The sequence below is a fragment of the Pseudophryne corroboree genome, chromosome 9 (assembly GCF_028390025.1).
Source record: "Pseudophryne corroboree isolate aPseCor3 chromosome 9, aPseCor3.hap2, whole genome shotgun sequence".
NCBI classification, from domain to species: Eukaryota; Metazoa; Chordata; class Amphibia; order Anura; family Myobatrachidae; genus Pseudophryne; species Pseudophryne corroboree.
The window spans coordinates 69,164,669-69,181,720 of NC_086452.1; the positions used below are offsets into that span (position 1 = coordinate 69,164,669).

General features: G+C 47.5%; 1 long non-coding RNA gene across 1 annotated transcript in view; it reads left to right on the plus strand.

Moving 5' to 3' along the window:
- LOC134956688 (uncharacterized) overlaps nt 1-10,348 on the plus strand; it is a 112,294-nt gene extending 101,946 nt beyond the window's left edge. The window contains exon 3 of the long non-coding RNA XR_010186094.1: nt 10,183-10,348. This is a non-coding gene — a long non-coding RNA (uncharacterized LOC134956688). The remainder of the gene's footprint in view (nt 1-10,182) is intronic.
- Nucleotides 10,349-17,052: the final 6,704 nt, after the last annotated feature.

Sequence of the window (17,052 nt, forward strand, 5' to 3'; positions counted from 1 at the left end):
CTTTCTTGCGTGACGTTTTTGGCGGCTTCCCTCCTGTTTTGGCCACCCCGACGGGTCCTGGCTCTTTTGTGCGCTCGTTTTTTGAGCGAGTTTTTATTCCAGAGTTGGATTTCTTTGAGGAGGATGCCGTAGCACATTCTGTGTCACTTGATGAGATAGCTGTACTTGATTGATCCGTCTCCAACGGGAACTTCCTTGGTGGACGACGCTGTCTAGAATTTCTTTGTGGTCTCTGGCCTTTGTTGTATACCCAGCTGTAAACCTGATTGAGATCGTAATCACGGTTCACTGTCAAGCGTTTCGCTTTCTTAAAGGCAATTAAATCAGATTGATATTTATCGATTTGTACTGACAATTTTTCTTGCCAGTCAAGCGGTGCTTCAGATTGAATTTTAGGCAGGTGGATACTTTCAAAGGCCTCGATTTTATCTTTTGTGATATCTAGTTCTCTTCTAGATTCAGCTACCACCAAAAGAATTAAATCAAAGGAACAGCGATTGAGCACTGCGGCCCATTTACGGCAGAACTCCGGATTTTGCCGTCCGATTGTCGGAGTATTCCTGATGCGAAAGCCTCTAGGAATGCGCAAAGGCTTGTCCTTTGTCCCGACTTGTACTCCAGATGTCTTCAACAATAAGGTGGATTTGTTTAAATTAAATCGACGCATCAAACTCAAAGAATTTTTTCAAGAGAACATCTCTACTACTGAGAAAATCCCCATTTACAAAAAGTCACTTTTCAATCCATCTTCACAGAATAAAAGTATCAAAAGTTTTTCCAGTTGTCTGGAAACATACATCAACGAAGCTACTCCGCAGACATATAAAGGACCATACAATCTCTCTAAAAATGAGCAGGTGGCACTCAAGAATCTTGGGAAATATGATGACATTACGATCCGCCCGGCGGATAAAGGGGGCGGTATCGTTGTGCAAGATTTAATCAGCTACAAAGATGAAGCTTATCGACAATTAAACAATACAGCTGTTTATGAAATTCTTTCTGAGGACCCGACTGTACAATATAAAACGGAACTTGATCAAATTCTACAATTGGCAGTTTCTGCTAACATTATTCCTGCAGCCACGAAAGATGCTTTAAGTGTGACTTGGCCGAAGACCCCCATCTTCTATACTATTCCAAAATTACATAAGGACGCAGTCAATCCTCCTGGACGCCCCATCATCGCTGCCAGAGATTCGCTTTTTTATAACTTATCCAGATATCTTGATTTTTATTTGCAACCCTTAATATCGGGACTGCCTTTATGTCTTACTGACACTACATCTTTAATTCATATATTGCAATCTGTTTCACCTCTTCCAGCACGGTATCTATTATGCACAATTGATGTAGTTAATCTATATACCAGCATCCCCCATGATAGGGGTTTAGCAGTAATACATGCGTTTCTTGATTCTAACATTGAATATTCAGGTCCTGACATAGATTTTTTTGTTAAGTTACTTGCACTAACTTTAGATCGCAATTATTTCTTGTTTGACAAGAAAATATTTCGCCAGCGAACTGGGTGCGCCATGGGATCATGTGTGGCACCCAGTTTCGCAAATATTTTTATGAGCGAAATAGAGAAACAATTGTTTTTTGAGAATGAGACTTTCTCTAAACATATCGTCTTATTTCGTCGTTACATCGACGATATTTTGATGATTTGGTCAGGTACACCACACGAATTTGATGAAATGATGTTTCAGGTGAATCAAAAGGATGACGCCATTAAATTTACCTTTGAGAGTAGCTACAATAGGGTACACTATCTAGATGTAGCCATCTCCATAGATACCAATTGCAATATTGTCACCAGTATGTACTATAAACCTACTGATCGCAATACCTTATTGAAGGCCAACAGCCACCACCCAGAGCCCATGAAATGGAGTCTTCCATTTTCACAGTTCCTGAGAATTAGACGGATCTGTAGTGATGAGGCAGATGCGAAAATCCAGATGCAAAATATGGCCGCCAAATTTACAGCCAGAGGGTATTCTTCGGAATCCCTCAGACTTGCGATGTTAAAGGCTTTAAGCACCTCTAGATCAGACACCTTAGTTCGCAAAAATCCAATAAGGGAATGTAATAGAATGATTTGGACTCAAGACTACACGACAGCGAGTAAGAAGCTACAGGGTCAAGCCAAAGGCATTTGGCCAGTGATTGCCAGAGACAAGGATCTGCCTTGTTTTAAAGATACTACACTGATGGCAGCATATAAACGCGGTCGCAATATAAAGGACATAGTAGTCCATAATGATATTTCCAATTTGGGTCAGGTTAAATCGTCACATTTTCTTACTCGTAAACCAGGCAACTACAGATGCACAGGATGCACCACCTGTAGTTGTCTGGAACCCGGTAGTACCTTTAATCATCCTCGATCGGGTAAGCTGTTTAATATCAAGTTTACATTGACATGCAGTACTAAATTTATTATCTATTACATTAAATGCCCGTGTGGGTTGTTATATGTTGGCAAAAGTATCAGACAGTTCAAGGAGAGAATTGCTCTACATAGGTCCAGCATACGAGCAGCGTTAGAAGGGAGAGGCAGTGATCTCCCAGTAGCACGACATTTTAAACATGCCAATCATAGTCTGTCTTCTATACGCTATAAAATGATCGACCATGTCCCACCGAGCTATACAGGTGGTGATAGAGGTCAGGTGTTGCTGAGAAAAGAAGCATGGTGGATCCATACCCTCCAAACAGTCCACCCTCAGGGCCTCAATGAAGCCCTCAGCTTTAATTGTTTTTTGTAAATTATTTACTATTTTTTACATTTAATATGTGATTCTCATGCATGGACGGCAGGCATTATTAGTATTTTGGCAGTATTAATTTTATTATACTACATCAAATATTGCTGCTTAATTATTATTCTCATTTTGTAATGACATTGTATGGTTTGTTCCATAAGAGATATATGCTATTGCACCATTATATATTTTTCTAGTCGCACAACATTCTGCGTTCAGGATGGCTGCGCAATGGTACATTTTATTGTGTGATGGTGTAACGTTTTACACATGATTATATATTTATCTAACCTGCCTAACATATACAAGTTAGTGCTGCCAGGTATATCTATACATTTCTTTCCAGGTATTTTTATTGTCTGTCACTTTTTTATATTGTTGTATTGTCTTTATTGTTGTTACAGTTCGTCTGCACTTCCTGTTGTCTCTGGTTGCCTGGCAATGCCCCGACGTGTGTGCGGCCGTGCGCCCTACCCGCCCGACGTAGCGTCTCTATGCAGTCCCGCACTGATGACGTCATCGTTCGGCGGCAGGGAGGGACGGCCTGAGCCGCGCGATTGGAGTCCTGCCAGGTACCAGGTTAGTATTTAAATGTTTTGTATCACAGGTTGCTGGTTGTGTCTTGATAAAAGGGAACCTTCCCTGAAACGTTGACCGCATCAGCGTTGCCTCTGCTGTCGTTATTCCGAGTGCCACCACACGTTCATCTATATATATATATATATATATATATATTGAAATAGGTCCCACTCACATCTTCCAATGCTGTGTATCATCTGGGGTGTCACCCACGAACCCCACTAGTAGGTATTCAAATATATATAGGAGCAGTCCTTCAAACATCCCATCTGAAACGTTTTCGGTCCTTAGCATGACCTTCATCAGGAGGCAAAGGTCCACGTAGGGACCAAAATGTTGACATACTGCTATATACCTTTGCCTGAATAATCCACTGGTGAGTGCACCCTCTCTTCATCATTTAAAAATTGGCGCATTCTAGCTCCCATATGGGTTGCCACCCCAGCAAGTTATACACTTATGACTTGAGTGCAGGAAACTTGCATATAAATATACAAGAGAAATGGTGCGCTCCTGCAGCAGACACATGTTTGTGAAGGTACAAAATGGGTAGAGGGGCACTGATTACATAATTTGCTAATAAAAAAGGCATGCCGGAAAGAGCTAACCGAGTTTCAGAGTGTGAGAAGCGTTGCGGATGTTCGGAAGATTCCTAAATCCACCGTGTCTTTTGTCATCAATATGTGGAAGAAGAACGGTCATTGCAAGAATGCACCTTGCCCTAGAAGACCACAGAAACTGCAACCCGGGGACCGGAGAGAGCTAACCAGGGAGCTGTGAAAGAACAGGGGTCGTCCCATGCATACCATTGCACACGAGTTCCATATGGCCACTATTGTAATGGTTTTGATAAGAACACTTTGTAGAGAGGCCCATGCACTTGGATATTATGGACGAGCAGCTGCTCATAAACTTCTAATCACAAAGAAGAATGCAGCATAGAGCTTACGATGGTGTAAAGAGTGCAAAAACTGGACAGTGGAACAATGGTGGCGAGTGTTATGGAGTTACGCATCACGATTTACACTTTTCAGATCAGATGGACGTATTTGGGTTTGGTGATTGCCAGGAGAACGTCTGATGCCGGAGTGTACAGTACCTACAGTAAAGCATGGAGGTGGTGGCGTTTTGCTGTGGGGCTGTTTCAGCAGGTTTGGTATGGGTCCACTAGTTATGATACATGGTCACATTAACAATGAGAAGTATAGCGATGTTCTAGATAACTCTGTGCTCCCTACATTTTGCCAGTTCTACGGAAATTACAAATGTTTTTTATGAAAACGACAATGCAACCTGCCATGTTTTTAGGGTGACACTGGACTGGTTTAGAGAAAATTTGGTAACCTGGATGGATTGGCCAGATCAGAGTCCAGATCTTAACCTCATTGAGAACCTCTGGGATGTGGAGTGACGGGTGTGTTCTAGGGCCGGTATTCAATCATCAGAAATCATTGAACACAGGTAATGGTTTACATAAAATTTGGTAACCTGGATGGACTGGCCAGATCAGAGTCCAGATCTTAACCCCATTGAGAACCTCTGGGATGTGGAGCGACGGGTGTCTTCTAGGGCCGGTATTCAATCATCAGCAATCATTGATCACAGGTAATTGTGTCGCCAGGGGCTATTCATTTAGCACCGACAAGCTGGTGCGAGCTGCGGATTGTCTGGGATTTGTTTCACCTTATTCAGACAGGCGAAACAAAATCCCTGAAAACAGACCGGTTTTCATCCCAAAACAGGGCTGTTTCTACCGAAAACACTGAACCTGTGTGTTTTCAAAAAATGTTTTACTTTTTTTTTTTCAGGTGACCTAATTAAATAGCCCGGAAAAAAAAAACCATTAAAGAAGCATCAGAGTTTTTGCTCCTGATGTTTCTTCGCAGGTAATTGAATACCAGACTAGGCCTTCTTCAGTGTCACAGTTGGTCACTGTACTTAAGGTGGAATGGGAGAACATACCACCTCATACTTGACTACCTACCTGACCCTCTCCATGAGGGAGAAAATGCTCTGTTGCTGGACTTTCCTGGTAATGTATGATTGCCATTACCTGTGGTGAGCTAGTTAATTGATAAGAAAGGTGTTTCACCACAGGTAATGGCAATCATACATTACCAGGAAAGTCCAGGAACAGAGCATTTTCTCCCTCATGGAGAGGGTCAGGTAGGCAAGTATGTACCACCTGCTGATATCCAGAAACTTGTGGACAAACTTACAACTCATGCTGAATTAGGCAGTAAGTTCTCACGCTGGCCACTAATTCTTTGTGGTGGTTGCCGCAGCCTTTGCTATATTTATAATTGTTTTTATTTGTAAAAGTATATCCAGTAACCACATTGGTTGTGTCAGAGTCTGTGGTCTTACATCCAGCTCTGGGGTCCAAGAGCTGACGGTCCGATGGCTGGTGGGACTGTGGCAGCGGAGGGCTGCTGCAGCGGGTCCGACGGGCTCCGAAGCGGCCACTGGAGTACTGGAGGCAGAGAGCTGGGCAGTCGAGATGCCGCAGCCTGGTGTCCGCCAAACTGGGAGCTGCCATGTTGGAGACCAATTACAGGGGTCATAACTATTGTGAGCACTGCAAGTGCTTTAAGTTACTGTCTCAAGCAGGTGCTCCAACTCTGTGCTCCCAAAGCAATTTGTGTGCTTAGTTGTGCGTACCAGTTGTTCTCTAGCTCAGTCTCCCTTCCCACGGCTGCAGCATAAGATGAGCCGTCGCGGACGGTCGTGACCCACAACGGCATCCGCTCCCTCAGTGGCGCCCACTCGCTGGAACCTCAATCTAAGCCTAGCATGACAGGTTGTTGATAGTTATGGTCGTAATTTGCAAAGAGTGAGATAACAAGCAGAGAACCTAATTAAACAGACGGTGTCTAACCTGTAACATTACACAACATAGATATTTCAGTGCTACAGGATTGATGGAATTAATATTGTTAACCTCCATGTTTAAATCTTGAATGCAACGCTGGAGTGTTGGAATAGGGTAACTGAATACCAAGTTACCAAGATAATCACCTTTGTGCAACTAGTGGTCTTCAGAAGTCACATAATGAGTTGCCTGGAGTCCATCAGCTTACAAATGGTGCTTTCCTTTGTTTCTTAATAAATAACCTAAAAGCGTCAAAAGCAGCTGGAGCTTCTACAATGGAAATACTGGTAAAATTCACCGCAATGCGCACACGCGTCGGACAATAACAACGGGCATCGCCGGTCAGCGACGGGATGGTGCAAAAAATCCGATCGCACAGGCATTCGCAAGGTGAATGACAGGAAGAGGGCGTTTGTGGGTGGCAACTTGAGCGTTTACAGGGAGTGTTCGGAAAAACGCAGGCGAGCCCAAGCGTTTTCAGGGAGGGTGTCTGACGTCAGCCCAGGCCCCGATCAGCCTACTGTGATCGCACTGGAGAAGTAAGTCCTGGGCTTGCGCAGACTGCACAAAGTGAATTTTAGCAATTCAGCGTACACATAGGATCACACATTTGCACGGCGAATATACACTCCCCCTGGAGGCGTCGACTATCTGATCGTAGGACAGCAAAATTAGCAGCCCAGCGATCAGGTCTGAATGACCCCCAATATGCGGGATGGCAGCATGTCCAATGCCTGGTACCACCCGGGAAGGACCCGTTTCCAATTCCCGGGTGGGACCCGGCATTGGCGATGTGAAAGGGGGATTACTTAGATATCATGAGGTAGCTTTCACCGGAGAAATAGTTTCTCCAGGCAGTCCACCATAATGATGTCAGTATCATGCAACAAGTACATTCATAAACCACAATAACCAACACAAACACAACTCTTGACAAAAAATACAAACAAAAATGTACTCAGACCCTAATAAATACTAATCAGTGGTACTCACTAAGTGCCAGGGTAAATAAATATAGTAACCGCAAGCCTCAAGTCATGAATGTCATTAATCCTGTATAAAGATAATTCTGATGCAATTAATGATACAAAGCAAAATTTGAAAGCACCTGAATGGAAAGTAAAAGTAATACAGGTGATGCGTCCAGGATCTCGGCTGTCAGAATGCCGACACTGGCATCTTGGCGGTCAGAATCCCAATGGATCACGACGGTAACTACTGAGATTAGGTTAGGATTTGGCACTATGGAGATTGTTTGGGTTAGGCTGCGGGGGTGGGCTAGGGTTAGGCTGCGGCGGTGGGCTAGGGTTAGGCTGCTGGGGTGGGCTAGGGTTAGGCTGCGGCGGTGGGATAGGGTTAGGCTGCGGCGGTGGGATAGGGTTAGGCTGCGGGGGTGGGCTAGGGTTAGGCTGCGGGGGTGGGCTAGGGTTAGGCTGGAGGGGTAGGTTAGGGTTAGGCTGCGGAGTGGTCTAGAGTTAGGCTGCGGGGGTGGGTTAGGGTTAGGCTGCGGGGGTGGGTTAGTGTTAGGCTGCGGGGGGTGGGTTAGGCTGCGGGGGTGGGTTAGGGTTAGGCTGCAGGGGTGGGCTAGGGTTAGGCTGGAGGGGTGGGCTAGGGTTAGGCTGCGGGGGTGGGTTAGGGTTAGGCTGGAGGGGTAGGTTAGGGTTAGGCTGCGGGGGTGGGTTTGGGTTAGGGTGCGGGGGTGGGTTAGGGTTAGGCTGGAGGGGTAGGTTAAGGTTAGGCTGCGGGGGTGGGTTAGGGTCAGGCAGCGAGGGTGGGTTAGGGTTAGGCTGTGGGGGTGGGTAAGGGTTAGGCTGCGGGGGTGGGTTAGGGTTAGGCTGCAGGGTGGGTTAGGGTTAGGCTGCGGGGGGTGAGTTAGGGTTAGGCTGTGGGGGTGGGTTAGGGTAATGCTGCGGGGGTGGGTTAGGGTTTGGCTGCGGGGTGGGGGTGTGTGTTAGAATTAAAGTTAGGGATTAAATACTCACTGGGATTCATCGGGACTTTGAACATTCTGCCCGTCGGAATTTAATTCTCCAGCATATTACTACCATCCCAGGTAAATGTGATGAATATGCATCCAGCTCTCCTGCATGTACATGGATGAGACTAATTATACCCCTTTTCCATTAGCTCAAAAAACACAGGTAAATGCACGGGGGCGTGCATTTACCCGTGTTTTTTGCAAGTGGAAAAGGGTCCCCCCGCAAAAACCCGGATCAAGTGATCTGTGAATCCTACCCGGGTAACTAACTGGGTAGGACATGGGAATGATCCGGGTAGGGTTGCAGTGTAAACGGAAAGCCGTGTCGCTCCCGTTTACACTGTATGGAAGGGCAGCGCTGGGAGATCATGTGATCTCCCAGTGCCGCCCCTGCTGCGTCACTAGCAGCGTCACCAACCCGGCAATATGCCGGGTTGGTGAGCGCAGTGGGAAAGGGGGCTGAGCGCGGGCCGCGGCCGGGTAGCACCCGTGACAGGCTCCCGGCTGCGACCCGTGCGCAGTAGTGGAAAAGGGGTATCCGTGACTGCTGATTACACAGTACTACTGTGAGAAATGAGTGGAAGCATATTATTATTATTATTATTGTTATCCTTAATTTATATAGCGCCACAAGGGTTCCGCAGCGCCCAATTAGAGTACATAAACAAATAATCAAAACAGGAAAACAGTAACTTACAATTGTAGACAATGTAGGACAAGTACAGGGTAAATAACATATGCACATCAAGTGCCCTTACGCACCTGACACGTGTCTCATATCCAACCAGGGCATGCAGAGTCTACACTACACTGGCTGTACTGTACTCGCTGCTGACAAATGGAGGGACGTGGTCGTCACATCTTTCCGTTCTCTTTCTAGTGCTGGGCCCACAGCGGCATCCCAGCGTTAACAATCCCGAAGGCTTTTGGTAAGTATTTCAACCTTAACCCACCCAACCCACAGTCTAACCCTAACCCACCCCTCCCATAGCCTAACCCTAACCGTCCCCTCTTGCAGCCTAACAGTAATTCCCCCCCTCCCTCCTAGCAGCCAAACCCTAACTACATCCTGGATGTAGAGCTTAATCACATGTGGTGGGAAAACTGTTGTAAGAGTCTTTGTAATATAGAATAACCTGTTTTACCAAACAAATCTTTACTGCCACTCCCATTCACCAAAACCCACATTACTTTTCCCCTATAGAGTCCTCTTCAAGCTCCTCACCCTCACTTATAAGGCCCTCTCCAACTCCACTGCTCCCTACATTTCCAACCTCATCTCTCTGCATATTCCCACTTGCCTTCTCCGGTTGTCCAATGACCATTGCTTCTCCTTCACCCTGGTCACTGCATGTCACACTGGAATACACTGGAATAAGGTCCTTTGCTCTATCATACTATCCCTGACCCTGCAAAGCTTCAAACGTACACTGAAAGCTTCACACCTGTTCATCAAAGCATATCCTTCCACCTCATAACCAGTCTCAAGGTCGCTCTCCCCACCCCCTGCCTCGGGCCTTGGCCATCTCTGCCCTGCTTACTTCTTGCTGTCAGGCTTGTTCGTGCCTCATGTCACCTGTCTGTCTCCCCACTCCCCCTAGTTTGTAAGTTCCCTGGAGCAGGGCCCTCTTCCCTCCTGTTCTCACAGCCCTCTTCTCTCAGGCTTCTGCTACAGCCCTCACCTACACAGCGGCTGTCTAACCGGCATCTCCTCTCACAGCCGTTCATCTCTCCCAGCGGCTGCACTCCCCTAGTAGTACGCTGATTACTCCGTCGCTTACCTTACATTCCAGCAGTATTGTGTATTGAGAATTGTGGTGCTTGCTGATTGTTACTTGTACCCCATTTAGTTTTGGTTACTGTCATGTGATGTTGTGTCTACTCTGTATTGTTCCAATGTGTGCTGTATATACGGCGCTGCCAACCACCAAAATGTAATAATAATAAATATATTTGTTGCTTTCCTCTGTGCCTTTCAGAAGGGATTTAATGCCAATCAGATGTCACCAAGCTATTAAACTAGAGCACGAGAGCCCAGAACAATAAACTGACGTGATGATGTGAATACATGACTGAAAAGCTCAGAAATAAAGAAGCCAGAAACAGAAATCAATGTTATTAGTCATAACTGTATGATAATGTATTAGCGACAGACTTCCCATTTAATATTATATGGGTGGCATAGTGGTAGGAGGTATATATAAATGAGACATGCCTCCATGCCATATCAGCACCCAGTCATTATCCCTATTTTTATGATTATTTATAGAAGTGCCTCTGTATTGTGCAGTGCTGAGCAGTAGGGACAAGTTTCGGGTGTAAGGTCACATTTAGGAATAAGAGCGCTGCGCCCTTAATGCACTCTGGAGCGGTGACAGTTCCCGCAGAAATGTCATTTTCATTTCACCCCCAACCCCAGAGCCGCCTTCATCTCTTTCACAATCTCTTTCCATTCTTTGAAAACCAGCTAAGAGCCTGTGATTTCTTGCCAGCAATTCTAAAAGAAGCAATTTGCCAAATCCCAATTAATGAGAAAATGTAAAATACTTTGTTCTTTAGTTGGTGCCTCCAGGGGTTGGAGGAGGGGGCAATGAGAGATCGGGGGGGGGGATCCTGTACCGGCAGCTTCTGCCATTTCCCTACTTAGTCTCATACCATACTCCGGCTTCAGGCGTGGAGCCAGCATGAATCATACAAGCAGCACAGCTGAGAGCGGACATCTATTCGCATGTTAATCACAGCTGCTTTACTGTACGGCCGTGCAAGTAATTTCTGGCTCTGGTCCATGTATTAAACTTTCTGTCATTTACATTAAGTGACTGTACAAATGTCACCTTTCAAACTCCATCAAGGCATAAGAATGATGCCAGGCCAGAGACACGACTGACTGACGACCCTCCCAATCCCACCCCCTCACACACAAAGGGAGGTGCTAGTGGTAGTCATACAACACAATTTCTCTGACGTCCTAAGTGGATGCTGGGACTCCGTAAGGACCATGGGGAATAGCGGCTCCGCAGGAGACTGGGCACAACTAAAAGAAAGCTTTAGACTACTGGTGTGCACTGGCTCCTCCCACTATGACCCTCCTCCAGACTTCAGTTAGAATCTTGTGCCCGGCTGAGCTGGATGCACACTAGGGGCTCTCCTGAGCTCCTAGAAAGAAAGTATATTTTAGTTTTTTTATTTTACAGTGAGATCTGCTGGCAACAGACTCACTGCAGCGAGGGACTAAGGGGAGAAGAAGCGAACCTACCTAACTGGTGGTAGCTTGGGCTTCTTAGGCTACTGGACACCATTAGCTCCAGAGGGATCGACCACAGGACCCGACCTCGCTGTTCGGTCCCGGAGCCGCGCCGCCGGCCCCCTTACAGAGCCAGAAGCAAGAAGAGTTCCTGAAAATCGGCGGCAGAAGACTTCTGTCTTCAACAAGGTAGCGCGCTGTGCGCCATTGCTCCTCATGCACACCTCACACTCCGGTCACTGATGGGTGCAGGGCGCTGGGGGGGGGGGGCGCCCTAAGGGCAATATAAGACACCTTGGCTGGCAAATCTACACCATATATAGTCAGGAAGGCTATATAGGTGTAAAAATACCCCTGCCAGAATTCCAGAAAAAGCGGGAGAAGTCCGCCGGAAAAGGGGCGGGGCCATCTCCCTCAGCACACTGGCGCCATTTTTCCCTCACAGCTCCGCTGGAAGGACGCTCCCTGGCTCTCCCCTGCAGTGTCAAGCTACATAAGGGTAAAAAAGAGAGGGGGGCACTAAATTTAGGCGCAGTATATATAATATAAGCAGCTATAAGGGAAGAACACTCATTTATAGTGGGATCCCTGTGTTATATAGCGCTCTGGTGTGTGCTGGCATACTCTCTCTCTGTCTCCCCAAAGGGCTTTGTGGGGTCCTGTCCTCTGTCAGAGCATTCCCTGTGTGTATGCGTGGTGTCGGTACGGCTGTGTCGACATGTTTGATGAGGAGGCTTATGTGGAGGCGGAACAGATGCCGATAAATGTGATGTCACCCCCTGCGGGGTCGACACCTGAGTGGATGGTTCTGTGGAAGGAATTACGCGACAGTGTCGACTCCTTGCATAAAAGATTTGACGACATACCAAATGTGGGACAGCCGGCTTCTCAGCCTGTGCCTGCCCAGGCGTCTCAAAAGCCATCAGGGGCTCTAAAACGCCCGCTACCTCAGATGGCAGACACAGATGTCGACACGGATACTGACTCCAGTGTCGACGACGATGAGACTAATGTAACTTCCAATAGGGCCACACGTTACATGATTGAGGCAATGAAAAATGTGTTGCACATTTCTGATGTTACCCCCGGTACCACAAAAAAGGGTATTATGTTTGGAGAGAAAAAACTACCAGTAGCTTTTCCTCCATCTGAGGAGTTAAATGAAGTGTGTGAAGAAGCGTGGGCTTCCCCTGATAAGAAACTGGTAATTTCTAAGAGGTTACTAATGGCGTACCCTTTCCCGCCAGAGGATAGGTCACGTTGGGAAACATCCCCTAGGGTGGATAAAGCGCTCACACGCTTGTCAAAGAAGGTGGCACTACCGTCTCCGGATACGGCCGCCCTGAAGGAATCTGCTGATAGAAAGCAGGAGGCCATCCTGAAGTCTATATATACACACACAGGTGTTATACTGAGACCAGCTATTGCTTCAGCATGGATGTGCAGTGCTGCAGCTGCGTGGTCAGATTCCCTGTCGGAAAATATTGATACCCTAGACAGGGACACTATATTGCTAACCGTAGAGCATATTAAAGACGCACTTTTATACATGAGGGATGCACAGAGGGATATTTGCCGGCTGGCATCTAAAATAAGTGCAATGTCCATTTCTGCCAGGAGAGGGTTATGGACACGGCAGTGGACAGGAGATGCAGATTCTAAAAGGCACATGGAAGTTCTGCCTTATAAGGGTGAGGAGTTGTTCGGGGATGGTCTCTCGGACCTCGTTTCCACAGCAACAGCTGGGAAGTCTACATTTTTACCCCATGTTCCCTCACAGCCAAAGAAAGCACGTATTATCAGGTACAGTCCTTTCGGCCCAATAGGGGCAGGCGGGTTAAGGGCGCGTCCTTTCTGCCCAGAGGCAGAGGTAGAGGGAAAAAGCTGCAGCATACAGCCAGTTCCCAGTAGCAAAAGTCCTCCCCCGCTTCCTCTAAGTCCACAGCATGACGCTGGGGCTCCACAGGCGGAGCCAGGTACGGTGGGGGCCCGTCTCAAATATTTCAGCAATCAGTGGGCTCGCTCACGGGTGGATCCCTGGATCTTTCAAGTAGTATCTCAGGGGTACAAGCTGGAATTCGAGACGTCTCCCCCCGCCGTTTCCTCAAATCTGCCTTACCAACCACTCCCTCAGGCAGGGAGGCAGTGTTACAGGCAATTCACAAGCTGTATTCACAACAGGTGATAGTAAAGGTGCCCCTACTTCAACAAGGACGGGGTTACTATTCCACAATGTTTGTGGTACCGAAACCGGACGGTTCGGTGAGACCCATTTTAAATTTGAAATCCTTGAACACATATATAAAAAAATTCAAGTTCAAGATGGAATCGCTCTGGGCGGTTATTGCAAGCCTGGACGAGGGGGATTACATGGTATCACTGGACATCAAGGATGCTTACCTGCATGTCCCCATTTACCATCCTCACCAGGAGTACCTCAGATTTGTGGTACAGGATTGTCATTACCAATTCCAGACGTTGCCGTTCGGTCTATCCACGGCTCCGAGGGTCTTTACCAAGGTAATGGCCGAAATGATGATACTCCTTCGAAAGAAGGGAGTTTTAATTATCCCGTACTTGGACGATCTCCTGATAAAGGCGAGGTCCAGGGAGCAGTTGTTGGTCGGGGTAGCACTATCTCGGGAGGTGCTACAACAGCACGGCTGGATTCTAAATATTCCAAAGTCACAGCTGGTCCCTACGACACGTCTACTGTTCCTGGGGATGGTTCTGGACACAGAACAGAAAAAAGTGTTTCTCCCGGAGGAGAAGGCCAAGGAGCTGTCATCTCTAGTCAGAGGCCTCCTAAAACCAAAACAGGTGTCGGTGCATCACTGCACGCGGATCCTGGGAAAGATGGTAGCTTCCTACGAAGCAATTCCATTCGGCAGGTTCCATGCAAGAACCTTTCAGTGGGACCTGTTGGACAAGTGGTCCGGATCGCATCTTCAGATGCATCGGCTGATAACCCTGTCTCCAAGGACCAGGGTGTCTCTGCTGTGGTGGCTGCAGAGTGCTCATCTTCAAGAGAGCCGCAGATTTGGCATACAGGACTGGGTCCTGGTGACCACGGATGCCAGCCTTCGAGGCTGGGGGGCAGTCACACAGGGAAGAAACTTCCAAGGACTATGGTCAAGTCAGGAGACTTCCCTGCACATAAATATTCTGGAACTGAGGGCCATTTACAATGCCCTAAGTCAGGCAAAACCCCTGCTTCAAAACCAGCCGGTACTGATCCAGTCAGACAACATCACGGCGGTCGCCCATGTAAACCGACAGGGCGGCACGAGAAGCAGGACGGCGATGGCAGAAGCCACAAGGATTCTCCAATGGGTGGAAAATCACGTGTTAGCACTGTCAGCAGTGTTCATTCCGGGAGTGGACAACTGGGAAGCAGACTTCCTCAGCAGGCACGACCTCCACCCTGTAGAGTGGGGACTTCATCCAGAAGTCTTCCAACTGATTGTAAACCGTTGGGAAAGGCCACAGGTGGACATGATGGCGTCCTGCCTAAACAAAAAGCTAGAAAAATATTGCGCCAGGTCAAGAGACCCGCAGGCGATAGCTGTGGACGCTCTAGTGACACCGTGGGTGTACCGGTCGGTTTATGTGTTCCCTCCTCTTCCTCTCATACCAAAGGTACTGAGGATAATAAGGAGAAGAGGAGTAAGAACTATACTCATTGTTCCGGATTGGCCAAGAAGAGCTTGGTACCCGGAACTTCAAGAAATGATCTCAGAGGACCCATGGCCTCTGCCGCTCAGACAGGACCTGCTGCAGCAGGGGCCCTGTCTGTTCCAAGACTTACCGCGGCTGCGTTTGACGGCATGGCGGTTGAACACCGGATCCTGAAGGAAAAGGGCATTCCGGAGGAAGTCATTCCTACGCTGATTAAAGCTAGAAAAGAAGTAACGGCAAACCATTATCACCGCATATGGCGAAAATATGTTGCGTGGTGTGAGGCCAGGAAAGCCCCAACGGAGGAATTTCAGCTGGGCCGTTTCCTGCACTTCCTACAGTCATGGGCCTAAAATTGGGTTCCATTAAGGTCCAGATTTCGGCTCTATCGATTTTCTTCCAGAGAGAACTGGCTTCACTACCTGAAGTTCAAACTTTTGTTAAGGGAGTGCTGCATATTCAGCCCCCTTTTGTGCCTCCAGTGGCACCTTGGGATCTCAACGTGGTGTTGGATTTCCTAAAGTCACATTGGTTTGAGCCACTTAAAACCGTGGAATTGAAATATCTCACGTGGAAAGTGGTCATGTTGTTGGCCTTGGCTTCGGCCAGGCGTGTATCAGAATTGGCGGCTTTGTCATGTAAAAGCCCTTATCTGATTTTCCATATGGATAGGGCAGAATTGAGGACTCGTCCCCAATTTCTCCCTAAGGTGGTATCAGCCTTTCATCTGAACCAACCTATCGTGGTGCCTGCGGCTACTAAAGACTTGGAGGCTTCCAAGTTGTTGGACGTAGTCAGGGCCCTGAAAATTTATGTTTCCAGGACAGCTGGAGTCAGAAAGACTGACTCGCTATTTATCCTGTATGCGCCCAACAAGTTGGGTGCACCTGCTTCAAAGCAGACTATTGCTCGCTGGATCTGTAGTACGATTCAGCTTGCACATTCTGCGGCTGGACTGCCGCATCCTAAATCAGTGAAAGCCCATTCCACGAGGAAGGTGGGCTCTTCTTGGGCGGCTGCCCGAGGGGTCTCGGCTCTACAACTTTGCCGAGCAGCTACTTGGTCTGGGTCAAACACATTTGCTAAATTCTACAAGTTTGACACCCTGGCTGAGGAGGACCTAGAGTTTGCCCATTCGGTGCTGCAGAGTCATCCGCACTCTCCCGCCCGTTTGGGAGCTTTGGTATAATCCCCATGGTCCTTACGGAGTCCCAGCATCCACTTAGGACGTCAGAGAAAATAAGAATTTACTCACCGGTAATTCTATTTCTCGTAGTCCGTAGTGGATGCTGGGCGCCCATCCCAAGTGCGGATTGTCTGCAATACTTGTATATAGTTATTGTTTAACAAAAGGGTTATTGTTGAGCCATCTGTTGAGAGGCTCAGTTGTTATCATACTGTTAACTGGGTATTGTATCACGAGTTATACGGTGTGATTGGTGTGGCTGGTATGAGTCTTACCCGGGATTCAAAATCCTTCCTTATTGTGTCAGCTCTTCCGGGCACAGTATCCTAACTGAAGTCTGGAGGAGGGTCATAGTGGGAGGAGCCAGTGCACACCAGTAGTCTAAAGCTTTCTTTTAGTTGTGCCCAGTCTCCTGCGGAGCCGCTATTCCCCATGGTCCTTACGGAGTCCCAGCATCCACTACGGACTACGAGAAATAGAATTACCGGTGAGTAAATTCTTATTTTTACACAGATGGGTGGTGTACTGTAGGTGCTCTCTGACATGGACCAACCTCTTGGACTGGGTACACACCCAGAGCCGGCCTTAGGCATAGGCAAACTAGGCAAATGCCTAGGGCATTTGGTATGCTTAGGGGCACCAGCAGCTTCTGCTGATTAAAATGATATGCAGTATGCCTATTTTCTGTGTGTGACTGCGGCTGTATCTGCATACGAAATGCTACATTGCAGTGTATTTCTG